The sequence below is a fragment of the Panthera pardus genome, unplaced genomic scaffold (genome assembly GCF_024362965.1).
Source record: "Panthera pardus isolate Hobbes unplaced genomic scaffold, ASM2436296v1 HiC_scaffold_21, whole genome shotgun sequence".
Taxonomy (NCBI): Eukaryota; Metazoa; Chordata; class Mammalia; order Carnivora; family Felidae; genus Panthera; species Panthera pardus.
In genome coordinates, this window is record NW_026526777.1 from 14744446 (window position 1) to 14771336 (window position 26891).

General features: G+C 42.1%; 1 protein-coding gene across 17 annotated transcripts in view; it reads left to right on the forward strand.

The window, feature by feature from the left end:
* Window positions 1–26891, forward strand: part of ESRRG (estrogen related receptor gamma) — a 625497-nt gene that overhangs the window by 176270 nt on the left and 422336 nt on the right. For 14 of the 17 annotated variants that reach the window (XM_053908974.1, XM_019465627.2, XM_053908977.1 and 11 more), the window contains one exon: window positions 9599–9690. The exons of the other annotated variants lie outside the window; for them this stretch is intronic. The gene's annotated coding sequence lies outside the window, so the exon portion shown is untranslated. The remainder of the gene's footprint in view (window positions 1–9598; window positions 9691–26891) is intronic. 17 annotated transcript variants of the gene reach the window in all.

Consider the following 26891-nt stretch of genomic DNA (forward strand, 5'->3'; position numbering starts at 1 on the left):
ATAATGGTGATGAAAGCAAGGAGATGCCAAGGATGATTCCTTTGTTTCTGTCTGTACAGTGAGTTGGATGGTGGTATCAGTCTCTGTGAGAGAAGCAAAGAAGTGATGTGAGCTAGTCTATGTTTAAAAACAACAACTCAAATTCGAATGGATCCTCAGATCTCAATTGGTGAATTAATTGTTATTAATAGACCAATGGCTGTATAGTCTTCTAAAATCTTCACGATTCCTTGTCTACCTTTTTTTTCAAAGAATCAGGCCATGCAAGGATCAGTTTGACTCATTTTTACCATTCTGCTTGATCCATGCAGGTGTGGCACTCTTGAATCAAAGTGCAGTGGTCCCCATGGGGAACCACGGCCTGTGATGTACTAGGCTTCGGCCCTGTGGTTTTACTGTGCTTGGTTTTGTTTTCAAGTGTTAGCATTTTTCAAGTGTTAAAGACATAGCACCTCTTGAGCTAATGGTGTGGTCTGAGTCTACACGGCAGAGGCTCAGGGTTTCGTATTAGGTGCTTGTCGCTGATGCCCTTTGTAACCCTCCGAATTGACCAAAGCAAGATTCCAGTCTGTACTTTCTGTTTGGAACACAAGGTGAGGCAGATCAAAACCTAAAAATGAATTAAATCTGTAATGCATTGGTTATAGTCTGTTACTGGTTTGTTTGAGGCAGGTTGCTATTTTTGGAAAGTACTGAAACTGGTAATGACAGACTCAAGTACTGAGGTTTCTCAAAAAGTTAATCCATTCACCTAGTAAATAATGCACTGTTCTGGGGAACAACTCTCCTCCTCCCATATATTTTAATGATGGTGAAAAGTCAGTTGCTCTGAAAACTAACTTTCTTCATGCCAACCTGCCCTGTTGTTTTTTGTTTCTTTTTTTCCTTAGCTGTGGTCTGCCAAAAAAAAACAGAACTAGGGCTTGGCACACCAGTTTTGATCAGACCAACCATCAGAATCATAATGTCCTAAGTACAAAGCTCACTAATTGAATTTCATTCACTGGACCGAAATATAGCAGCAAAGACAGAGAACACTGTCGGCTGTTTTTTATGAGGTTCAGAGTCTAAAGTCATTTTAAAAATTGGGTGATGCAATTTCTTGTATCTTTCATTTAAAATGCTACTTGGTAAACAGTGTTTCAGATTAGTGTCTTTGTAATTTAAATGAAGACAATACATCAAGCTGAATCTGAAAAGAAAGTTTAGGAAAGGATTCATTCCTCTTTTTATGTGATCTACTGTAGAAAATAATAAATAAATAGGAGAGAGGGAAAGGAAAAAAAGGTTTGAGGATTTTAACAGACAAAACTGAACTATTTTTAAAACAGAGTTAGTCCCAGTAGCTAAATCTTTGTTTTCTTCAAGCAGACTAATACATTCTGCCTAATTCATTTTTTATTTTCTCTCGGGGTCTGCTTGCAGATTTGCCTCAACAAAGGAAGCATCATGTTACATCTTTTAAATAATTGATGGCTCTTGGTCCAAGCCAGCTTGAAGGAAATTCTGAAAATAGGTACTGATTGAGCAAATACCTCCTTCCTTCTCCCCATTCCCTTCTTGAATACTCTGTACTCCTCTCTTCCCTCCCCCATTTGCTTCTTTGCCTCCTTCTTGACCCACCAGTAGAGGATGATGATATGATTTGGACTTAGGCTTTATCTAAGCCTAAAATACCACTTGGTATCCCCCATCTGTTTCATATCATTCTATATATTTTATTAAAGATGGGGGAACTGTTAATTATAAGCTGACTGATGTAAATGAAGAGTTCTTGATTAATCACTAGCAACGTTGTGTCATAATCCCCACCAGAGATGGTTTGTTGGGACTACAGACAGTTACACTTAGAGCTTGTTCTTTTAAATTCAAAGGATGCTGTCTCCAAGGGTCAAGTTACCCTGGAAGCTGGGTCGGCTGGACTGTGGCCTTGCCAACTCCAGCTGTTCCTGCAAGTTCAAATTCTGTGAGCTGACCTGTGTTTCCCTGCCAAGAAAGAGAAAGAGATTTCCATCTTATTTCACTGTTGAGTCATTAGCGGTTGTCTACAACTTGGAAAAACCATCCCTGCTTTAAGGCAGGGGTAGTCAGTAGGAACTTGGGCTGGTCCACCATGAACCTGGCTTCTGGTCATGACTTTGTAAGTCACTTTGAGTTCCAGGGCCTCTCTTTCCTTTCCTTACTGATGAAATGCAGGCTTTGGAATGGCTTATCTCCAACATCTAGCCAGCAATGATGTTCTTGCGTCTTCCAGAGAGGAAGTCGATTTCATTAATGTATTCCGGGTTTGAGTGAATGGACTCTGTGCTCGCTCACAGTTAACCTTCTTCTTTCTTCACGTTGTTTGTCTTTTCTTTTAGTCTATCACTTCTTCTCTTCTGCTGTTTATCCCCTTTCCTTTCCCTTCCAGACTTTCCACATTTCCATTTTCAGAGTGGAAGGAAAATGATTGGCAAGGTGTTAAAGTGAAGGATCCTGGCCACTTATTTTTTTTTTTTAAATCTTGCCATCACTTACAGAAACTTTCACCTCCAGAAGTTGCATCCTAAGGTATCCAATATTATTGAATTTGGGAAGACTAGCTATAAAGTGGAAACTACTGGGAGATCTAAATCTGGAATTCTAAGTTGGAGCTCAGTTTAACTGGGGGAAAGCTTTCCATCGTAGCCATCACTGAAACAGCTGTATCTAAATTGATGGGTTATCGCCTACTCTTAAAGTGGTATCAGTGTCTGACCTACTCTCGTTTCCAGGGGACATTTTAAAATATCACATTGCTTACATTTTTCCATTTTTCTCTTATTATAGCAAGCTTGGTCAGGATGGGGAGCTGAAGCCATCTTTGCTCCAAATCTTCCCACTAATGAATAGCTCGTTTGAAGATCCTATGCCTGCCTAGGAAAATCTCTTCTGATTGCCTTTATTGAAATCGTGGAAAAAAGCTTCAAATAATCAAACCTATTTAGAACCACACAAACAGCATATGGCAGGGAATATAGAAAGTTGAGGAATTTCTTCTGTTCATCTTCTCTCCGACTGTCTCCTAAGGTTATATTCAGAAGGATTAAAGGAACTATTTGTGTTCTCCCTCTTAAAAACCAATGCTATCCATCCTTTTTGAGAATATATGATGCATACATAGGCTTTTGTATCTGCATGTAAATAGATTACAGGTAACTCCTAGCAGTAAGATGTACTCCTATGGTTTTGGAATTCAAAATGTGGTTTTCTCCAAGGATACCAGTGCTGTTAATAGTTGGGTTCTACCATAGTGCTACCATTTTCAGGAGCATTATGTGCTAAATGGCTTCTCTTTTTATCGGAATGTGCATTCTTAGTGCCATGTGGGGACCCAAAGAATAGATCTTTCTCACTCTGAAGGTAGAGAGGGTTTTTCCCCATCTTTAGGGAGCTGATTGTAACACCCTAGAGGCTGCTGATGCTGAGGATGGGGGGTGCAAATCCTATTGCCTTGGGGGTCAGTGACTTTGACTTTGAGTGAAGGGATAGTGGTAATTCAGTTCTCTGGATTTGCTCTAAAAAATATCTTCTGGGATAGGTAAGGGAATCCAGATGCTTCCGCCCCTAGCCCCGTGCTGTGCAACCATGGTGGGATAGCACTATTCACTGTAATCTATGTGCAACAATGCCCCCAGAAGGTTCATAAGATGCAAAAGCCACTTGAGTGTATCTGGTAGTTTTTAGCACTACAATTATTATTTTTTTTTGTCAATTCAAGTTGTCCAATCTCAATACGTAATTGGGTAGAGGCAGTTCCTAGTCTACACAATAATACTGTCCCTGTGTACATTTTAAAACTGGTTGTTTAGGGGTGCCTGGGTGGCTCAGTCGGTTGAGCGTCCAACTTCGGCTCAGGTCGTGATCTCATGGTCCGTGAGTTCGAGCCCCGCGTCAGGCTCTGTGCTGACCGTTCAGAGCCTGGAGCCCGTTTCAGATTCTGTATCTCCCTCTCTCTCTGACCCTCCCCCGTTCATGCTCTGGCTCTCTCTGTCTCAAAAATAAAGAAACGTTAAAAAAAAATTTAAAACTGGTTGTTTATACTTCAGGATATTTCCCAAATAGGAAAATTTACGTAGCTAGTGATGAGTTTCTAGATTAACCACAAAAAAATTTCTCAATCATACTATAACTGAACTTCTAAAGGTTTACAGCAGTTTTGTTTTCTGTTCTTCAGTAAATCATCTACCGTATTGAATAAGAAATCTTCCACCTGGATTGGTTGTCACCATTTAAAACAGAAGTAATCTGGGGAAATTTATATCGCATTTTGTAGTAAGAAGAGATCATTGAGGTAATGGTAACAAATTCCCATACCCTTCCAGTGCCCATCTGTCTTCCCTCATTCAGGATCCCTGAATGGCACAGAATACAAAGTGGAGCCCGAGATGTCTTCTAGCAAAAATATGCAGATGGTGAAATTGGGGAAGAGTGGTCAAAGATCTAGATTCTAATTCATCCTTCCCCCCACCTTCAGAGTATTCCGAAATAACAAGATCCCAGTGGCCTGTGGGACAACTGGTTCATGTACCTTTGGTCCCAGAAGACTCCAGATTCTTTAGGGATTATCGAAGCACGATGCATCCATCCATCTTTTCTCTGCTTGCAGGAACTTCTAAGTGTCCTGTGCATAACTGAAAGGGAGTTTAGTAACTAAGGTAGTAATTCTTCCTCCTCAAGACTCTGAGAGCAGGATCCCACTGCCCCCCTGATGTGGGCTGCCTCCTGTGTGTATGGGAGATCCCAAATAACATGATCCTGACTTGAATGCCTCTGATCAGAGATAAAGCTCTATGCGTGGGATCAAAGGGACAACTCATTCCAAAAACCGTTATCATAACGTGCACATTATTTTGAATTTTCATTAATTTCAGCGATGGGCTTTGGCAAGATGTAGATTCTAAATGTTAACTTGAAGTCACAGCCATGTTGGTCATGACCACTGGCAGCATCACACAGACAGCAACTTCTTACCTGATGAAATCAGCACCTGAAGGACTTTTGACCCTTCAAATCCTTCTTTTGTAAGACATACCGTATTTTATTGCACTTTGCTTTATCACACTTGCAGATACTGTGTTTCTTTACGGATTGAAGGTTTGTGGCAACCCTGCATCAAGCAAGTCTAATGGCATTTATTTTCCCAAAGTGTTTACTCATTTAGTGTCCCTATGTCACATTTGGAGAATTCTCACAATATTTCAAAATTTTTATTATTATTATTCTATTTTTATGGTGATCTGTGATCGGTGATCTTTGATGTTACTATTGTAATTGTTTTGGGGGGACACAGGCTACTCGTATGAGACAATGAACTTAATTAATGTGTGTGTTCTTCCTGCTCCACCCACTGGCCATTTACCTTCTCTCTCTCTCTCTCTCTCTCTCTCTCTCTCTCTCCTTTCCCTTTTTTTCCCTCTTTTTCCCTCTTTTTCCCTCTCTGTCTCCGTCTTTCTCCTTCTCTCTTTCCGCCCTTTGGGCCTCCCTATTCTCTGAGACACAACAAAATTGAAATTAGGCCAATCAATAAGCCTACAATGGCCTCTGAGTGTTCAAGTAAAAGAAAGAGTCACACATCTCTCACATTACATCAAAAGTTACAAATGATCAAGCTTAGTGAGGAAGGCCTGTCGAAAGCTGAGATAGGTCAAAAGCTAATAAGCCTCTTGCTCCAAACCGTTAGCCAGATTATAATGCAAAGGAAAAGTTCCTGAAGAAACTTAAAGGTGCTACTCCCAGTAAACACAGGGATGATAAGGAAGTGAAATACCGGCTCTGATATAGAGAAAGTTTTAGACATCTGGCTAGAAGATGAAACCAGCTACATAAATTCTCTTAAGCCAAAGCCTCATCCAGAACAAGATCCTAAGTCTCCCATTCTAAGAGGGCTGAGAGAGGTGAAGAAGCCGCAGAAGAAGAGTAGGAAGCTAGCAGAGGTTGGTTCATGAGGTTTAAGGAGAGAAGCTATGTTTATAACCTCAAAGGGCAAAGTGATGCAGCAGGTGCTGATGTAGAAGAGGCAGCAAGTTATCAGGAAGATCTAACTAAGATAATTCATGGAGGTGGTGGGCCACCTGGGTGGCTCAGTTATTTGAGCACCGACTTCTGCTCAGGTCATGATCTCGCGGTTTGGGAATTTGATCCCCACCTCGAGTTCTTTGCTGACAGCTTGGAGCCTGGAGCCTGTTTCCTATTCTGTGTCTCCCTCTCATTCTCTCTCTTTGCCCTGCCCCTGCTCATGCTCTGTCTCTCTCTCTCGCTCTCTCTCTCTCTCTCTCTCTCTCTCCAAAAAAAAAAAAAAAAAAAAAATAATAATAATAATAAAATAAAAAGATAATTCATGAAGGTGGCTACACTCCACAACAGGTTTTCCATGTAGACAAAACAACCTTCTATTGGAAGAAGATGCCATCTAGGACTTCATAGCTGGAGAGGAGAAGTCAGTGCCTGGCTTCAAAGCTCCAAAGGACAGGCTGACTCTCCTATTAGGGGCTGAAGAAGCTGGTGACTTGAAGTTGAAGCCAGTGCTCATTTACCACTCAGAACGTTCTAGGGCCCTTAAGAATTATGTTAGTCTGTCTTTTGGGATGAGCACTGGGTGTTGTATGGAAACCAATTTGACAATAAATTTCATATATTTAAAAAAAACACTAGGCATAATGTAATTTAAAAAAAAATATGTTAGTCTAGTTTGCCTCTGCTCTATAAATGGAATAGTAAAGCCTGGATGACAGCCTATCTTTTTACAGCCTGGTTTACTGAATATTTTAAGCCCACTGTTGTGACCTGCTCAGAAAAGAAGATTCACTTCAAAATATGACTGCTTATTGACAATGCACCTGGTCACCCAAGAGCTCTGATGGAGATGTACAAGATCAATGTTGTTTTCATGCCGGCTATCACAACATCCATTCTGCAGCCCATAGATCAAGGGAGTAATTTTGACTTTCAATTGTTATCATTTAAGAAATACATTTGCTAAGGCTATAGCTGCCATAGATAATGATTCCTCTGATTGATCTGGCAAAATAAATTGAAACCTTCTGGAACAGATTCACCATTCTAGATGCCATTAAGAACATGTGTGATTCATGGGAAAAGGTCAAAACATCAACATTAACACATATTTGGAAGAAGGTGATTCCAGCCTTCATGGATGACTTTGAGGAGTTCAAGACTTCAGGGGAGGAAGTAAACACAGATGTGGTAGAAATAGCAAGAGAATTAGAAGTGGAGCCTGTAGATATAACTGAATTGTGCAATCTCGTGATAAAACGTTAATGGATGATGAGTGTCTGAGCAAAGAAGGTGGTTTCTTGAGATGGAACCTACTCCTGGTGAAGATGCTGTAGATGCTATTAAGATTGTTGAAATGACAGCAAAGGACTTAAAAAATTACATAAGCTTAGTTGGTAAATAAAGTGTGGCAGGGTTTGGGAGGATTGACTCCTATTTTGAAAGAAGTTCTACTATGGGTAAAATGCTACCGAACAGCGTCAGGTGCTACAGCGAAATCGTTTGCGAAGCAAGAGTCACTTGATGAGGCAGACTTCATGGTCTTAGTTTAAGCAATTGTCAGAGCCACCCAAGCCTTCAGCAACCACCACCCTGATCAGTCAGCAGCCATCAACATTGAGTCAAGACCCTCTACCACAAAGAAATTACGTGTCACTGAAAGCTGAGATGATGGTTAGCATTTTTAGCAATGAAGTATTTTTAAAATAGGGCATGGACATTGTTTTTGAGACATAATGCTATTGTGCCCTTAATAGACTACATATAGTGTAAACATAACTTTTATATGCACCGGGAAACGAAAAAATTCATTCGACTTGCTCCATTTCAAGTCTTGCTTTATTTTCACGGTTTGGAACCCACCTGCAGTGTCTCCAAGGTTTGCCCGCACTTCTTGAATTGTAAGCTTTAAAAACAAAACAAAACAAAACAATAACAAAAAACTAACAACCTACGTTAGTTCCCCTCAGGCTTCTTACCCTGTAGTGTTAGTTGGATGGGTTCTCGCCTCATTTTTCCTTAGACTTAAACAAATTACAACATTTTAACAGGCCTTCTGTGTTCGCAGTCCCCGGAAATAAATAGGGTTGAATTCTCACATCGGAGTCATCTTGCTTCTTTCTCATTCATTGAGTATACTGGAAACATCTTCTGTTCTTATTTGCAAAGCACCTTTCCTCCCCGATTCTGGACCCTGTCAAATTCCAGTGCACGCAGGAAACCTCCTCGGTGTCTGGGCTTAGCAGATCTTCAGCTCTCCTTGTCTGCAAGACTTTATTTACAAATTACCCCCTTTGTCTCCCAGTAGTCAAGTTGTCCTCTTCAGCATTAAAGCCAATGATCCAAGTTTGATTCCGGTTGCTTTTTGTAGTCCAGGGTATTGAGGTGAAGCTAGAATTGAAACTTCAACTTGCTTCATTGTCGAGCATTTTATTTTTAACCTCATTCTGTAAAGAAAAGGGCAAAAGCTGTGGGTGTGGAGGTGTCTTAAGTGGAAGTGATTAGCGCTCCTCTGAGAATCTTCTAATCAAAATACAGGCATCTCTTTGAAGCGTTCATTCCCCAAAGTCTACAGTTACCGCATTCGTGCCTCAAGGGGTGTAACAGAAGATGGCCTGGTACCACCTGATCAATGAGTTTTCCGCATCTTTTCCTTAATGAACTGCACTGGATCCTGGATCCAACAAATTGTTAGAGGCCTTTCAGTTGTCCATTGGTCACACCCTTCTCGTCTTCTGCTTCTCCTCTCCCTGGGTTGCAAGTCCACAGAAGAATTCCCCTGGGTTTCCAAGGGGTCACCTTTTGCTCTGGAGAGTTTTCTTCTAGATGAAAGGGTGTTTTTTTTTTTTTTAGATGGGAGAGGTGTTCAGTCAGGTCACATGGAATTGTCATGTCTGTACATCAAGATTGGTAGAATATTGATAGTTTCATGTGGTTCCACCTAACAACTGCCCCTGATAAACATTCTACCTAAAACAGCATTTTGAAGTGCATGTCTAGCTAAAACCCACTGTGCAGTTTTTTTAAAAGGGAAACTTGAAGTCTTTTTCCAATGAGGAAACTTGTGTTTCTCTAACCTGCTCCCTTTTCTCTTTTCTGAGGATCAGAGAAATAAGAGACAAAACCCTCATATTTGGAGAAAGTCACATATTTTGAGCTGGATGTGAAATAAGTAGGAAATCCTTTGGTCCCTGTGATAGAATTTTTTTCTGAAAGTTATAAATGGGAGTTATCATGGAAACTGCTTTGAAACCTTAACTAGAGCATTCACTATAAATAAGAGAGGAGCAGAAGATTAATAAATCTGATAAAGCTGAGAAAGAAGAAAACTTGAAGTAAGAAATGAGGACTGTACCTCGTTTGAGCATTAATATGGCCCTGAGTACATATATAGGAAAATCAAAGACTTGTTCAAGGCAGAGCGTGCGAAGCCATAGCTATTAATGTGTGCTTAACTCTATTGCCTGGGAGATTTTATTAAATGCAGCGGCCAAGGAAATTGACCTCACTTTTTTTTTTTTCCTTTTTTGGGTTGGATCCTTGCTCACGTCACGTAAATGAATAGAGCTGACAATTTACTGGCTCATCAATGAAACAATATTAAATTATGAAGATGTAAGGAAAAAATCCTACGCTAACATTGTTGCAGTTTGAAAGGTAAGCTGTCCCCTACAAGAGTAGGAGATATTAATGTTCATTTAAAAACCTATATAACATAATGCCAGGTGATACACATTATAGGGTTAAGTGGCCTCTTGAGACCTTTGATTCACTGCAGTCCTGGCATGTATCTCATTAGCAACGTACATGAAGAGGCTCCCATGTTTTTTCTTGTTCTGTCTTCTAAAACGCAAAAACACCATTGTTCACGCTTTTAAAGTGTTTTATTTTATGGGATATTCTGATAAGTTGGGTTCTACTGAATGTATGTTACAGTGATCGTGGGGTTCCTTTTCAGAGGTTTTGCCCTTGTTTTTATTGATTCACCATACTGACCATGAAACTTAGCTGTCAGAGCCAGACTGTTTCTTAATTCTTGTCTTTTGGGGATGCGGAAGAAACAAAGTATTATTTTTCTTGCTGTCTTGTCCCTTGCTTAAGGTTGGAAGCCTCTTCCTAATCCTGTCTTCTGTGAACTTATTAAAAGGACTTGGTATCCCGTCTCTTACCAATCGAATACCTAGTTCTTCCCGAGTATACCTAGATATTAAGTCTTTACTTCACTTTTGAAAGAAAATCATCCTGCTGTTCTTGGCCACCATCGTTACTCAGTTGGTCGACTGGACCCAGGCTCGTCTCTTGAATTTGGAGCCCCGTTGTAATGACTGCCCGACAGGATCCGAATGTGGAGAGGTCCTTTTTGTGGAAATAGTTCCTGCTTCCCTCTGACCCTCAAATGGGCTTACAACTCAGGAAAGGTGACAAACCACTGCCCTAAGCAGTTAGCTCTTCTGAGGCAGTATCAGTAATTTATTTGTCACCCCCAGTACCTGCTGCAGGGTCTGGTGCAGAGTGGATGTGCGAGAAATTCGTGCACACTAGCTGACGATGATGCCTCTCCGTCCTGCTGGGTGCTGACCCCTCGGCAGTGAGTCAGATTTTCTGAACAGCATTCAGCAGATTTCTGCTTCAATGTGGAAAATGGCACTTTAGAAGTCGAATTACCTTTTTCATGGCACCCAAGTTGCTTAATTTGCAAATTGAGAATAATTTAGGCAATGGGAGAATATGTTTCCATGTGTGAGTGGATTGAAATGAGTTTGGTGTTCTGTCTGCTCCCTTAGCTCAAACTATCGTAAAATGGAGTTCTGGCCAAAAATCATTCAGTTATATGATTCTGGGATATCATCTGTGTTTTGTGTAACATCAGTTTAGTTTTAATTATTGGTGATACTTAAATCTGTGCTTCTTGTAAACTGAAGGTATGCCCTACCTTAAGAAACCAGAATGTGCTGCAAATTCATGCTTCCTATGTCTTTGCATGAAGGGACACTTATTTGCACTCTATAAATAACTTGGCTTTATAAAATAATTTATCACAAGATTCCTTTAAATAACCACCTCAGAGCATTTGAAATATGATTTGATTTGAACAAAATCAATGTCCACTCACTCAACTTTTCAAGAACACATCTGCTTTGTCATGTGAGGCAGGTGACAGGAGAAAAATCAAGCAACAAGGAATGAGGGTCTTAGTGAGCTGAATAGGAATTAATTTTAATTTAGAAAAAAATTTGCTTTTCTAGAGTTTCCCAGGGAAAACACCTTCACCTTTATCACCTCCAAAGTACATAAGAAAAAAAAAAAAAGAGCAGGCCAATTTTTAGTTTGGAGAAGATAAATCTATTTCTTCGGTGGGTCGCATTCTGCATTATGCATGTGCGTAAAAGTGAGGTTTGCTTTGATCCTGACTATTAAAAGTTTATTTTTAAACTCAGACTGGGCAGGAATCCAGCGATGCTCTTTCCCTGCGTGCATCCTGGTTTCAGGTCCTCAGCCTGGCGGAATGTAGCTAAGCAGCAGGAAGTAGTTGAAAAGTGTGGAGACTTGGTGAGTGTTAGGGTTTTTTTTCCCCCCTTCTTCCCCTCCATTTTTGAAATTCAAATTGAATGCAATTTTCAGCTCATTTGAGCCAGAATATACTGTTGCTGAGCTTCAGTGGCTCTTAAATTCAAACTCACAGGAGAAAACAGATATCATCTGTCACAGAGGGTGGGAGAGAGAACACTCCCCCTATTTTATTCACGGGAGGCAGAGCTCTAGTAACTAATTCAAACCTTTCTGCCTCATCGACTAATCATTCACCAGCGAACTTATCAACTAATCAATGAAACCTTTAAGACACTCATCTTAGGAAGTCGGGAGCAATTTCCCCCTCCCTTAAAAAAAAAGTCATTGTTCAAGGCTATTTTTGTGTTGTTGGGATTTTAATACCTTTTTTTTGCAAACTGAGACAGAATATCCTGGCAATCTTTTTCCTGCCCTTCCTGACTATTTTTATTGTTTCCATCTTTAATGTCTTTGTCAATGCTATTTATTTATGACCGAGGATTAGCAGAAAGCTTAGTGAGGCCAAAATTTTGAGTTTTTTCTTCACTGAACAGACTGCCTGAAAAATAGTCTTGTTTCTTGGGGCAAATATAAATACCAATTAAAAGAGGAAGACGCACTCATACAGTCCCTGGGTTTGCTAGTGTGCCTTATCTTCAGGGTGGCTGCTCTAGTGTGGCTTGAGAATGCGTCTCGGGAAACTTCTGCTACTGGATATGTGCCCAGGGAATGCAAATGACGTGAACAAATGATAATCTGAAATCCCTGCTCTAATTTCAGAAAGGATGTGATGTGGCAATTCTGATTCTGAAATCTAGGTTTCATGCCTTACCACTGGTGCTTATCTTTGACTATTCTAATGTAATCCAGAATTTCCATGGGAACATGAAGTCGATTAACCTTCTCTCTCTCTCTCTCTCTCTCTCTCTCTCTCTCTCTTGCTCTCGCTCTCTCTTTTTGTTGAGGTATGTCTGTGAGAGACAATTATGATATTATTTCAAAGTAAGTAGGAGAAAAACAATTTGCTCCCTAAATATTATCTCTCATGAAATTAGCTCATACCCATCACATTTGGGGTTTAAAAATGTTTCACAGTGAGTGTATGATCAAGCCATATATATTTATGTGTGTGTGTGTGTGTGTCTACATGTCCTCAAGGTGTCCAGGAATGTGACAGCAGGAATTTCTAAACAAGTCATTTTCACATTAATAAAGGCGTCAACGACTTTATCCTCTAAGTGGTAATGTGCTCGTGCCTTCTGCCCCTGGTGGAAGACATTTATTTCATTGCTTTTATAAAAAGAATACCCTCACTTGTTAACCTGTTTCTCACTACGATGCCTTAATACAACTACCAAGACTGTATTGTTGTTTCTTTGACTTCACTGTAAGAAGCCAAACTACCTTGACAAGGAATCCAATCCACATTTTTAGCTAATTACGAAGTTATTAGAATTTTAACTTTTCTACTGAAATATCAGATCTCTTCAATATGCAGGTAATTACTGAATGCTTACTATGTTCTAGACCTCCATTATGCTGAGATTTATAACATGCAAAATAATAGTTTTCTAAAACCAAGTGAGGTAGATATTGGAAAAGAAATATCAGCATCAATTAGGCAGGAAACGGTGAAGCTTGAGAAGCCTTCAGGTTCTCAGATGATTCTCAAATATGCAGTCCCTCTTGTTTTCCTCAGTCGGTAACCGTTGGTATGAAACCAAAATGATCTAACTTGGAGGTAGGAGAAAAGGTGAGACACAAAATAATCAGCGTAAAGGATAAGAAATATATATACGGAAATGCTAAATGTATCCTATTCTTCAACAACTGCTTACAGCGCTGGGTAAGTAAGGATGGACAAGTGGGGTGCTGTAATCCTGCATTGTAAAGTGGGTAGGCCAGGGGTGAGCAGAGGAGAGCAAGGAAGCCAATTCAGGAGGAAGGAAAAGCTGGAGTGGAAGGGAGAATGTTTGAGGCAGGGGCTTGGTACGCTGTGTGGGAGCTTGCTCATACCCAGAGGGCCAGTAGTTAAATTTCTAGAAATTTCATAAGCCAGCTTTTACAATATATCATTAAAAATTAAATTATATGAACTTACAATAAATCACTTATATTAAAAACAAAAGTAATGAATGCTGAAAACTTATCACTTCCTAATTATATCCCTCCCCATGCATCGCAATTATCTGTGCTCTTGAGATGTGTCCATCATATTGGGAGGTGGAAATACCGTCTGTGATGTGCTGCACATCTCTTCCCAGCAGCACGTTCCATGATGCTATGTTGGTACCTTGACATCAGCCATGGGAAGAATATTTATTCCACAGAAATTGGCGAATGCTAAAAATGGGGGCTTTTTTTTTCATTTGGGAGCCAATTATTAAAAGACAAAACAGACAAAATGGAGAGTGGAGGGTGGGAGCAGGGCTAAAAAGCTGGGAGGTGTGAGAGGAAAAATGCCAGAGAGCAGGGTTACAGGAAGAGAATGGTTTCCTTTTATTATTGAAGAGCAGAGCATTACGTTAGGCAAACAGTTCACAGTCTTTTAGAAATCATTGGGAGCCATTGACCATTTTTAATACGTTTTATTATTATTCTAATCCATGTTCTCTATAGAAAATTTGAAAATAGAATAATAGCTTATAATTCTATAATTATTGGTATGTGCCCCATACTTTTTAAGGGCTTTAAATATAATATATCATTTAATCCTGAAAGTAGCCCCATCGAGTAGTTGCTATTCTCCCATGTTAAAATGGGGAAGGTGAGTGCAAAAAAGTTCAGAAGTCTGGCCAAGTAAAGGAGTATGATTTGAATGCAAGGAATTAGTTCCACCTAGAAGTTCACTCTGCTCTGCTGCTGTTCCGTGCAGAAATGACAACCCACGGTGATCCCCCACCTGGCCTCATAGTAGCAACATTTAGGAGGGGGAGAGGCACTCCTTCAGTTGTAGACAATTAAGATTTGGGGTGTGAGGAATCTAAGTGGGAAGGATCCCCTAGCAAATCAGCTTCGAGGGGAGCACAAGCCCAAACTCGAGAAAACCCCTGCACGTGGATGTGAGAGAATATTCATCATCACAGGGATCGAGCATAGAAAGAAGAGCTTTTGGGAAAGGTAAGCTTTAGGAAGAAACGCAAGAAAGGAATCATGGATGAGAGAATGAGCCGTTGGAAAGGGAAGAGAAATACAGGGGAGCATCAAGCACAGGGTCCTGAAGATACGGAGGGAAGAGTTTGGGGAAGGAGTTGCTAATTAACAACACCGAGGGCTTCTGTGCAGTTTTGTAATGGTAACCATATAATTTCTCATCCCAACTGAGTCACTTTGAATGTGAAGGGGGTGCTATTAATAATTAGACCAGGAAAGCAAAATAACAAGGGAACAGTGAAGTATGATCACACTAGGTCTGCAAATGGTTGAAAGTGGTAGATTTCTAAGAATTCATGATAGTCTGGAAAGGATTTCTTTTTGACCAACATTTACTGAGCATCTACCATGAGGAATGCTAAGTGCTGAAGATAAAGATACATATGGCAAAGTTAAAAAAAACATTTTGTTGGGGGAAAACCGAGAAATTTGGTGTTTGAAGCATAATCTTCCTTTACCACTCACACCCAGAAGCAGTCACTATTCACAGTTTATTAATAGCTTTTTCTACATATTCCAATGGTTATAGAGATATCTATCTAACTAGTCTTGTTTCCAGCTAAAAAAAAATGCAACTTCCCACATACCCTCAGCCTGCAATTTACTTATTGAGCATGTATACATCTTTTCAGGTGAGTGAATATTTAGTATCCTCTTAAATGGCCATATCATAATATTTGTCTATTCCCTTATTGATAGGCAGCCCTTTTTTGGTGCTATTTCCGTGATGGTATCTACTTTTTTTTCTTGTGGTCCTATTTCCATAGGAGAGATATATAGAGTAGGATTGCTGAGCCAGAGTGGATCTCCATTTTCAATTTTACATTAAACTGTCAGTCGATAGCTTAAAAATTATATAAAATAACTCTTGTACCAACCTTGTATGAACACCCAGTTCCTAGTCAGCCATGTTTATATCAGACTCAAATTTTTTGCCCGTTTATTATTGGAAAGTGGTATCTTATAATTATTTCAATTAGCACTTTAAAAATTATTAATGAAGCTGAGCATCTTAATTTTATTGGTCATTTGTATCTTTTTTAGTGAATTTACATCTTCATAATCTCTTGCTAATTTTTTCTGTTGAAATAGTCATCATTGCCCTTATTTGTTGAAACTTCTTCCACACCAAGACTATTAACCCCTTTTCTCTTCAATGTGTTATGAAAATCTTTCCCATTTTATTTTTACCTTTTCATTTTGCTTTTGATTGTCATTAAGGAGAAATGCTTGAATATGTTTTTTTTTTTAATTTTTTTTTGTGGCTTCATTTTCTGTCTTCCTTAGGTTGATCATTCCCCCTCAAAAGAAAGAAAAACAATATTAATTTTATTCTAAATCTTTCATCTATTTTTTCAACATAATTCTTGATCCTCATAACTCATAGACTATTGGGGAACATGGCTGCAAGTGTGGGTATTTTGATTGCATTTGATCAGAGCTCTAACTAAGGGGGACTCCCAGAGCTATGAGAACCCCAAGGAGGGTACTTGAGTCAGTTGGGTGCAGGGGAGAGAGGAGGTGCAGCTGGGCTTCCTGTAGGTGGGGTTTCGAGCTGAGGGAAATGGCAAGTTAAGGAGACTTGGAAACTTTTAGGATGTCAGGATGTTTTACAGGACAAGGAAAGAAGGGCCATGTGCTTTTGTGGGATGGGACAAGGGAAAGCATTTTTAATATTGGGGAAAGCTGTTTTTCTGAAATTTTCAAAATCTCCACAAAGAGTCAGTATTATTTTTATGGTCAGAAAAAGTAATTTTAAGTTGAAGAAAATGAAACCTCTGAATGTAGGATTGAAGAAACTAAATCATAAGTCAGGAAAGGTAAGAAACACCTCCACCTACAAGGTTAGGATGGGACAAAGAGGGACAGGGATCTGTGTTTGAGGATTAGAAGGAATTTGCACATCATCTTTAATACCTGTTTGCCTTTCTCCAGTTACTTGGGGGCCAGGTGATGACAGGTGCCTGCTAACTAAACTTGACCTTCAGCCTTTCAACTTTCAAGTCTCACTGTGGGCCACTCCGGGATAATATCCCATTATCTACAATGAGGTCCTTTCTGACTAACTTGGCAGTGAAATCTCCATGGCATTATCTCATCATGTACTTCTAGTTTCCACATACCGTTGTGTTTCTCTACTCTTCACTTTAAAATGTGTAACCACTATGGGACCTCATGTGTTCAAACTGGCATGCTTCAGACTTGCACTGCCTTCTGTCTGGGACCCCTCACAAATCTTTGTCAGGCCTACTGGAATCCTTCATCCTTCAAGTCCAGCTTATACATCATCTCTTTGCTGCAGCCTTCCTTGAATTCATCAGCTAGAAGAAACCTAGATGTTGAAATGTGCCCTGGTACCATTTAAGTCTTATCCTAAGGCAACAAAGTGTAACAGTGATATTTTATAGTGATATACAATGATACATATTATGATGTTATATCTAGTGACATATAACATATGTTCTAGTTATGTATTCATCCTAAAACACCAAAGTATATAATAATGATCATGTTCCTAGCTAGGTTGAAATTTCTAGAAGGGAAAAAACCATGTTCTACTTCTTGGTCATGTTCTCCTTTAGTGCAGAGAAGTCTCATTTTCCAGGAAAAAAGGCTAGTAGACCAAGTCCATTTGTAGAAACAAATCCATGGACAGCAGAGGCAAGAGAAGGTGAGGGATGAAGGTACTCACAGGATCATCAGAATATAAAGCCATTTCCTTAACATAATGGGATAGGAGCTTGAGGAGAGCATAATTCTGAATAAACCTCAGAAGGAAGGGAGCCTAGGAAAGCACAGGGCATGAATAAATTGACTACCTTGTACTCGTGGTGGAGGGCCCAGAGGAAGTTAGACAGAAAATTGGAAATGAACCACATTCACACGTTCCCTAGCATTGGGTGGCCAAAGAGCAATACGATGCAAAAGAGACCTGAGTACATCTGAATCAGAAGGAAAGTGTAAGAAGAGAGATTAAAGCAGCAGGAGAAGAAGAAGGGTATTTGTGAAGAGGGAGAAGTGAGTCAGAGAAAGGTTCTTCAAAGGGGATGTGAGTCAGAGGAACATTACATAATAAACTTGGCTGAATGTCTGTGAAGTGAGGACAATGATGGACCTAGACAGGAGAGAGATCCAATGAAGCCATGAGGGGCCTAATAATTGTGGTGAGGTAAGAGTGACATGGTATGGGCAGGGGTGAGAGGTGTTCTGGGGTGGGGAAAATCAGTCACATTTTCTGTGAGGACCCAGGGAGGATGATGGCCTAACAGGCAATATGGTTATGCTTGGAAAGGGATCACACTAAGCATCTTTAACAGTTGAATAGCATCTTACACCAGGAAGGGACTAGGGAGGTCTGGTTCAATGTCTGAGGTGCTTAATGTCATCTCTGGGCAGGCCTCATGGCTTGTCTCTCTCCTCTGTCTCCACCCCGGCCAAGCCAAACAGCTTTACAGCCCCTACACTGTTATGTTCTTTCTTTCTCATTCATACTGCAGTTCTCTGTCTGGAATGTTCTTCTATACACTCTTTGTTATTCATCTAACTTCTATTCAAATTCCAGGGCTCTGCCTAAAGACATTTATTTAAAGCCCCTCCCCGCCACCACCCCCCCCCCCCCCCCCCCCCCCCGCCCCGCCACCCCCAGCCCACCTTGGGAAGCATCGCATGTTCCCAAGCATTTGTCTCCTATTTCTTAACTTACATGGGACATATAGTTGCTTCTTTTTTTTTTTTTTTTTAAATTTTTTTTTTTTTCAACGTTTTTTATTTATTTTTGGGACAGAGAGAGACAGAGCATGAACGGGGGAGGGGCAGAGAGAGAGGGAGACACAGAATCAGAAACAGGCTCCAGGCTCCGAGCCATCAGCCCAGAGCCTGACGCGGGGCTCGAACTCACAGACCGCGAGATCGTGACCTGGCTGAAGTCGGACGCTTAACCGACTGCGCCACCCAGGCGCCCCCATATAGTTGCTTCTTGACTGTTGCTTTTCTAGATTAGATATTCTATTCCGTCCCATCTTCTAGTACTTTACTGGTCACAGAGTAGCTGCCAGGTAAATATCTCTTGAGTGAAGGAAGGAAGGAAAGAGGGACGGGAGGAAGGGAGATAAATTTTTAAGTTTCACCGCCAGTTGTTGACAAAGCCTGCCATACTTTTTCTGAAACTAAGTACAGTGAGGCTTGATCTAAGTGTGACTTGAACAGTCCTAAACAGATTGGGGAGACCAGTGGTTGGGTTTCTGCTAATAGCTTAACCATCACTGAATGTGCATTTCAGTGGCATTGAATACAGCAGACATACTGTTTTGAAGGCATCCATCCTCACCATGACCCATTTCTAGAAAATTTTCATCCTCTCAAACAGAAACAGTGATTCCTCATTCCCTGCTCCTTCCAGCCTCTAGCACCCACCATGCTAATTTCTGACTCTGTGAATTTGATTACTCAAGGTGACCCCATAAGTAGAGTCATACATATTTGTCCGTTTGACTCTGTTTTACTCATTCAGCATAATGTGTTCAAAGTCCATGTTGTAGCCCATGTCAGAATCATACCCCTTTGTAAGGCTGAATCACATTCAATTGTATGCCTATATCACTGTTGTTTTTCCATTCATTAACTGATGGGTATCTGGGGGTTGTTTTCATAGGAGATCAGTATTTTAAGTTGTAGGTAAAAATGGGGGCTGAGCAGTGGTGTCAAGGCTGGTAGAGTCAAGCAGCAAAGGAAAGGGTAGATGGAGGAGTCATCCATTTGCACGACAAAGTCAACAAAAATGTCCAAGAACATGGAGACAAGACAGGAGGGAGAGGGAATGCTTCAACTGGGCCCTGGCAGCCTTGACATGAAGAGGGTAATGAAGATGGGTGCCATGAATTAAACATGATAGTAAATATTGAGAAGCAGGTTGGAGAAATGCCCATTTTCCCCCTTCCCGTGCTGTCAATTGGAGGAGGGGGATGAATGAGAGGGGGCAGAACAAAATGAGACATCGTCTGGGTGAAAGAAACAAGAGCTGGATGGGAGACGAAGGGGAGTTTGGCTCCATGGGGCACTGGGGATGATGTAATGATGAAGGAAGAGCCAGTGAAGTCTTAATTCAAAGCCGTTCAACAATTTTCATGCAGGGAGAGCCCTCAATGCTATGAGATCAATGGATATCTATTCTATAGTTCATTACAATCCAAAGAAAGGGATTCCACAGCTACCATTAGGCACCCATCCCTCATGTTCAAGACTGTCTTTTTTTTTTTTTTTTTTTTTTCAGCTAGACTAGTTTGGGCCCTTTTTGTCTCCTTGACTTTTCAGTAGTTGGAAAATAATTATTCATACTTATTCCATCAAAATCCCTTACATGCCTGAATTCTTTCTCAGTTAAAGATTGGAACTGGATTAAACTCTTTTCCCTTAACGACTTCTCAGTTACAGTTTTTCTAAGCCTTTAATGCCCTTTGAATTGTCTGTGTTAGTTTTGCTTGGGTTAAAGAATAGTCAGATTTTGCCGTGTCCTGTTTGAAGCTAGTGTTCTCCTTAATTACCTGGTAATTCCATTTCCTTGTGCCATTGTCTGGTGTGGCACTGAAAGGGCGCCATTTTGCGGTGGACAGAAAGGGCGCCATTATTTCTGAAAGCAGCTTGATGAGAGGGGCTCATTAGGTGCCATATCCGTCTGGCTCAACCTCTCAGCCTAGAGGCAGAGCAAGTTACTTTCCAAGATACTGCTGGCCCTGAGATTGTGTTACCTTTTTGGAGGTGTTATTTTTTTTCTTTCTACTTCAGAAGTCTAGCTCGTTGGCCCATTTCAAGTTGCCTCTGATCTTTAACTGCTGCTCCTCTGCCCCTTGAATCCATCCTGGGGGAGGCTCTCACTGGTCACTTTGCAGAGTCCCCTCAGGCCAAGAAAGCCTCCCTCTCTTTGTTTCTACTTAACCCCTGCCCTTCATGGTGGTGAGGGGCCATCTCTGGGCCGCCTCCCTTGTAGTCTGTTATTATTTGCAGGTGATTAGCAGGTGGCTTCTAAGCAAAAAGGAACATTGCCCCAGGCTCCGCTCTCCCATAGGCTCTTGCCATTTTGCTACAAAAGAGAAAAATCGAGCCTTTGAACAGTGTATATATACTATTCATGTCCTTAGAAAGAGAGGAATGTCTATAAAATTTCAGGAACAGTATTAGATTTTACTCAGTTATCAGAGGGCAGAACTATCGGGTGATGGCTTGGATTGCTTTCGGAATTAAAAAGAAGCAGTTGCCACAGCTAGGTGCCTGGTCTTTTAGTGAAAGCTTATTTGAGAATTTCTCTCTAGACACTAATCCCCCAACAAGTTGTATTCCAGTGAGACAGAGTGTCCATGAAATATAGTAATTGGGGCCGTGTTGAGCCATTCTTCTTGCAAGGGGGAGCCGGCTGCGTGACAGCGTGCTGCATTCAGCATTCCGCCTGCGCACTGGCGACTCATTTGACCAGATGAAAGCTCCCTTCTCTACCTCCGTCTTCCAGGCTTTTTTGTCACCTACGCTGCTACCTTCAGGTCCCCCGGGGGAAATATCATATGCTTCTTTCAACATCTTGAGCTACTGTCCCTGGCATTAACTGAAACATTATCCTTTTTGTTGTTTTGTATCTCTGAACTATTGCTGCAAATGTAGTGTCTGCTCAGCTCCCCTGCCCCCCGAAATGGGGCTAGTTCATTTACCTGAGTTTTATTATTTTTTATTTATTTATTTTTTTTTAGAAAGAGAGAGCCTGAGTAGGGGAGGGGCAGAGGGAGAGGGAGAGAGAATCTTAAGCAGACTCCATGCTCAGCGCAGAGACTGACGCGGGGCTCGATCCCACAACCATGGGATCATGACTTGAGCCGAAAGCAAGAGTCAAAGGCTTAACAGACTGAGCCACCCAGGCGCCCCTACCTGAGTTTTAAACTGCTAGTTTCTCTCCTAATATTTTTAGTTGAAAAATAAAATTGAAAGCCCATCAGAGCTTTCTCTCCCTGCCTCCCGTGCCGAATACACATTACCAAACGACTTGGTATTTGGATTCGAGGTGTGCAGGAACCACATGAACCTGCATGGACTTCTCATTTTCCACGGGTGCTCTCAGTTTTCCTGGGCGGGAAGCTGGTTGTGTCAAAGTAGCTGTTTGTGTAGCAGAACGGGTCAGAAAACAATTCCTAACATTCTTTGACTCTGGATTTAATTCTTTACTCGTTTATGAAGGTGCAGTTCGTCCTTCAGAGCACCTGGCCAATTTCATCTGTTTCGCTGTTCCCCAAATGTGCCCCGACCTGCCGAAGCTGCTCCCGGGCAGAAGCCTGGCACTCTGTATTTTACCAAGTGCCTGAACTCCCCCTTTGGGTCTGACAAGGCTGGGAGACACTGTTCCATTCGTCCCTGATTTTTTCTAGCAGAGATGCACACGGGGTCTCGGGGTTGCGTGAGAAGGTGCAGAGCTGTTTGCGTGGCCTTTTTCTCTCGCTTGGCTCAGGATCTTTTGTCCCAAGGAGATCCCGAACATAGAACAGCAGGCCCATTTTGAACAAACCAGGAAAAGAGGGAGACTGTTAAAAAAAAAAAAAGCTGGAACAAAAACTGAGGGGTGTGTTCTCATTTATTTGAGAATAACCTTAGGAGGTATCAAGTTGAAATAGTCCTCAGGGCTAGGGCTGCTGTCTTGCTGGTCTCAACATGTTTTCTATGACAACAATAATAAAGGCTGTGTCTCCATCCTGTTTAAATCACAAAACCAAGTGGATTCTTTGTTTCCCTGCATGAGAACTGCATGTGGTTCCTATTCCCTGATAAGGTGGCTCAGAAAAATGACCTGTTGCGATGACCTGGAAATCTTCTCGAGTATAATCCTCCAGATAGTGGTAGATGATAGAGAAGAAAATCAGGAAGCTTTGACATGTGCCGGGGAAGAGCTGCTGGATGTAAATATACATAAGGAAGGCAGCGCACTTTTATTAGCTATTGAATAAGGCAGGCTGGGGACTGAGGGGCGACTGAAAACAGTGTCTTGGGTACGTAATAGAGTTTCAGATTTCCTCACCTTGCCCGGTGCTGCTCTCCTGTTTGCCCGAGTCTCATTTTTGCCCTGCCATAAATAACCCCAAGCTGGGGCCGCAAACTATATCAACAACAAGAAAGCCACGACGGTAGCCTTTCGCCTATTTGCAGCACTCTGGATCGCCATGGTAACAATGGTCTTAATTACAGAGAGCCCAAATGATAACTTGTATATCAGATGTGGCTCACTTTCCCCCGTGGACAAAACTCGGATTTGAGAGCAGCTTTGTATGTGGATTTTCCTTCTAGGCTGGATTTTATTATCTGCTCTAACAGACAGCTCTTGTGCTCCTGGAGTGAACCAGAGGGAACAAAAGTACTGCCTTGAGGGGCCTGCTGGACAGGGGCCCTCCGTGGAGATGAACGGGACCCTTGTGTCTCAGAGGCAGCCCGATGCCCTCATCCCTCGTGAATTTGAGAAGCAAGCAAGCCATTGCTCTCAAGGGCTGCTTTTGGCTTCCCCTGTTGACCAATGGAAGCCCACGTGTTAGGACAGAGACTTGCGTGAAGCACCGTCTGGTAATCGTCCTTGACAACGTTCAGGATTATGCCGGGGGTGCCGACAAGTGATTCCATCGTGGCAGCGGTCACGGAAATACGGAAATCACAGCAGCTCTCCAATCAGAGCCGTGGAGGGAAAAAGGCAGGAGGGAGCACATCTTCTGATGCCGATGCCCCCCACCCTTTGTTTCGGGATCTGCTTGCCCATTCTTTGAGTTTCTCTTCAGGCCTGGAGAGGTACCACCCCATAGCGAAATATTTCCGGGCTTCCTCATTCTGAAAGCTCTTGCAAAGCTAAATCATCTTCCCCTTAGGTAAACATAAATCATTGTCTACCTTCTTTGCTCCTTGAGTAGACCTTTTGCTACATTCATTAATTATGGCCGCTGCCTGGTGGCACAGTAGTGGCTGAGTCACCGCTGTGAGCATCGTTTCTGGAACGCCCCCGTTTCTGACACTGAGCCCTACGATCCAATTCGGTGTTGAAGAGGCCCTCCTTGGCAGTGGACAGCTGGGTGGTAGTGCGTGAAAGAGACGTAGCCTGCAGAAGGCAGCCGTGAGGTCTCAGGGGTGAGGGAGGTGAGGGAGGACATGGGGGGCGTTGACGGACCGCTGTTGTCCTTAAACGCGTGCTGCAGCTGTTTTCGTCTCTGGCAACCCCTGGAAGAAGACCTTGATCCTTTGCTCAGTAGATTTGTGGCCTCTGTCAGCAGGCCAGTTCGTCACAATCCCAGCTTTGGAAGGCCAGAATGCCCATGCAGAACTGTTTAGAAATAGGCACCCTGGTTCTGCTTTCTAATCCTTTCCCACATGATTAAAAAAAAAAAAAAAGTCCCGATTTTTGGTAAATCTTGCTTAACTAATGACACAGTCTCTGTGTGTGTTTTGCCTCCACATTTGGGGAAGCTTTGCGGCTATGATTTTGATTTTGGAGTTTAGGCATGTTAATTAAGCCTTTGTTTGAAAGCAGAGGGGTTCTGTTTCTTGTTTGTTAGTTTAATAAGATTTTGTGTTAAGAATGGCACTGAGAATCTGTCAGAATTAGCTTGGCTGCATATGCGTAGCTCAGTGCTTTGAGACTCTTGAAATGTCTGTTTTTAGGACATCAGCAGGGGGCTAATGAAAAGGCTTTGTTGATTTTAACGAATTGCAAGCCACTGTAGCCAAAATAAATATAATCTGCTTTTTGGATTAGTTGTCACAGATGATTTTACCTACTAACAGTGATTAAGGAACCCGAGTGGACCAGAAACATAGCAGCTCTCCAGTGACTCCTGCTAAAATAGCAATAAACAGAAGTAAATAAAGACTTAGGGCATTAGTTATCTTTAATAAACAGTGACACCAGATATACCGCGTGCAGGCGTGAAGGGGTGGGAGTGGGGATTTGGGGAAGATCGGGGTGTCAAATACCTGCAAGGCACCCCATCCTATAAAACACGGAGAGTGCTCGCTGGTAACGTTCCTCTGTTGCACTTGTCCCTCATGAGGAAGTGGTTAGAGACCCAGAGCCATCACCTGGTTTCCCTGCCCCTCCCCAAAACCAATCCCAGTCATTGTCTCTCTCCATTCTCTTCTTCCCGTGGACTCTGGGACCGAAGTGGCAATTGTGCAACTATAGGATTAGAATATGAAAATCCAGGACACGTTAATTACCTGTGTAAGTCTTAACCTCCTTGCTGCCGTAGTGCTCCCCCGTTGGTGAACAGGAGACTCACACTGTCTCCTTCCCTGCATTTTTCCTACCCTGTTGAAAAGAATGACTTGCCCCAGTTGGCAAACGTGATCCTCAGATTTCTCCAGGAAAGTCTGACTGTGTTTCCCTTTAACCCAAAGAAGAGAGGCTGTGGCTGAAACCGTCTTAGGTGGAGCGTATGAGTACCAGCTGAACAATGCCTTTAGTGGGCAGAAACATCATCGTATTTTTCCCCCATTTTTAATCCTATATCAAATGTTTTAAGTCATGCTGTGGATCCTTTCATTTTAGATGGCAAAGCAAGTGATGGTTAGAAATTTCCTTAGCTTCTTTCTCCCCTGGAGGGGAGATATTACTGTATTTTGTTTACAGATGCAGAGACTTTCATGCCCAAGACCTGCAGATGAGTCATGGTAGGGCCCAACAATAGAACAGTGGCCTTCTAGTACCTTGGGGAAACCTAGGTGTTAATTGCACCACTGATGGCCAAAAGCAATGGGCACCCACTCAAGGTTCCAGAGATTACACTCTTACCCTTAGTTACACGCTCTCAAGAATGAATAGCTATCATTTATTAAGTTCTTACCATGTGCCAGGCACCGTGCTATGTGCTTTACAGATAGCGTGCTGTCTGCTACCTCACAACAAATCTATTGATCCTGTAAATATTTATTGAGCCACCTCTAGTACCGGGCTTTGCTGCAGAGATACAGCAGGAAATAAAATTGATACAAATTCCTTCCCACTTGAAGGTTTCCTTCCAGTGTAAGGAGTTAAGACAACACAATACATTTTGAAATATTTGCAGGTGGTGAGTGCTATGGAGGGAGTGCAGGAGTAGAGAGGTGCTGGGGTCCTAGGTGAGTAGAAAAGGAGAGCAGGTGGCATTTGAGTGAAGACGAAGGAGGGGAGGTAGCAGCCACGTGGATACCTGCGGGGGTGGGTGCAAAGGGAAGTGGACCGACCCTGAGAGAGAGGCCAGCCTGGAGTGTTCTAGGGAAGGAAGGGGAAGAATGGGGGAGGTCAGAGTGGGGTCCGGTCTGTAGGAATTTGCAGCCCCGTGTAAGGACTTTGCCTTTTACCCCAGGGAAGACGGAAAGCCCCGGGGAGTTTTGGGCAAGGGAGTGGCATGATCTGTCTTACGTTTTCAGACCCTAAGAGGCAGGCTGCATTTCCTCATTTCACTGATGGAATGCGGAGAGTGCAAAGTTCAGCGGAGGACTTGCAAGCAGTCACAATGTCACTAAGACGCAGAGAGCGTGCCTTACTCCCCAGCACTAAGACTGCACCCTGCCTCCTGCTGAAACACTGGTCTGCTGTCGACGTGATGCTTTTCTTTCCATCAAATGGGAGAGATCTTGTAAATGTTATTTTTAGATGATCTCTTTTGAACATCTGGATTCAAAGTTGTGTGTAACTGGACCGTTCAGGATAACATGAGCCTCATTAAGCTCATTTTCCTGGGATGCCTGGGTGGCTCAGTCGGTTGAGCACCCGACTTGGGCTCAGGTCACGAGAGTTCAAGCCCCTCGTCGGGCTCTGTGCTGACAGCTTGGAGCCTGGAGCCTGTTTCGGATTCTGTGTCTCCCTCTCTCTCTCTGCCCCTCCCCTGCTCGCTCCCTCTCTCTCAAAAATAAACATTAAAAAAGTGTTTTTTTTAAAAAAGCTCATTTCCCTAACAAGACAGCAAAATATAATAAAATCTATAAATTGAGTAAAACTGCTGTCACATAAACAAGAAGTGTCAAATCTGTGATTTGAATCTGGTTCTGCTGCCTGACCCTGAATCTCATGGCCTGCTTAGGGCAACACGGTACCTCTACTGCAGGTGTATACCTATAGGCACTAAGATGCGTTCAACATATACAGGGAATGAGGTGTTCTCTGCGTGCAC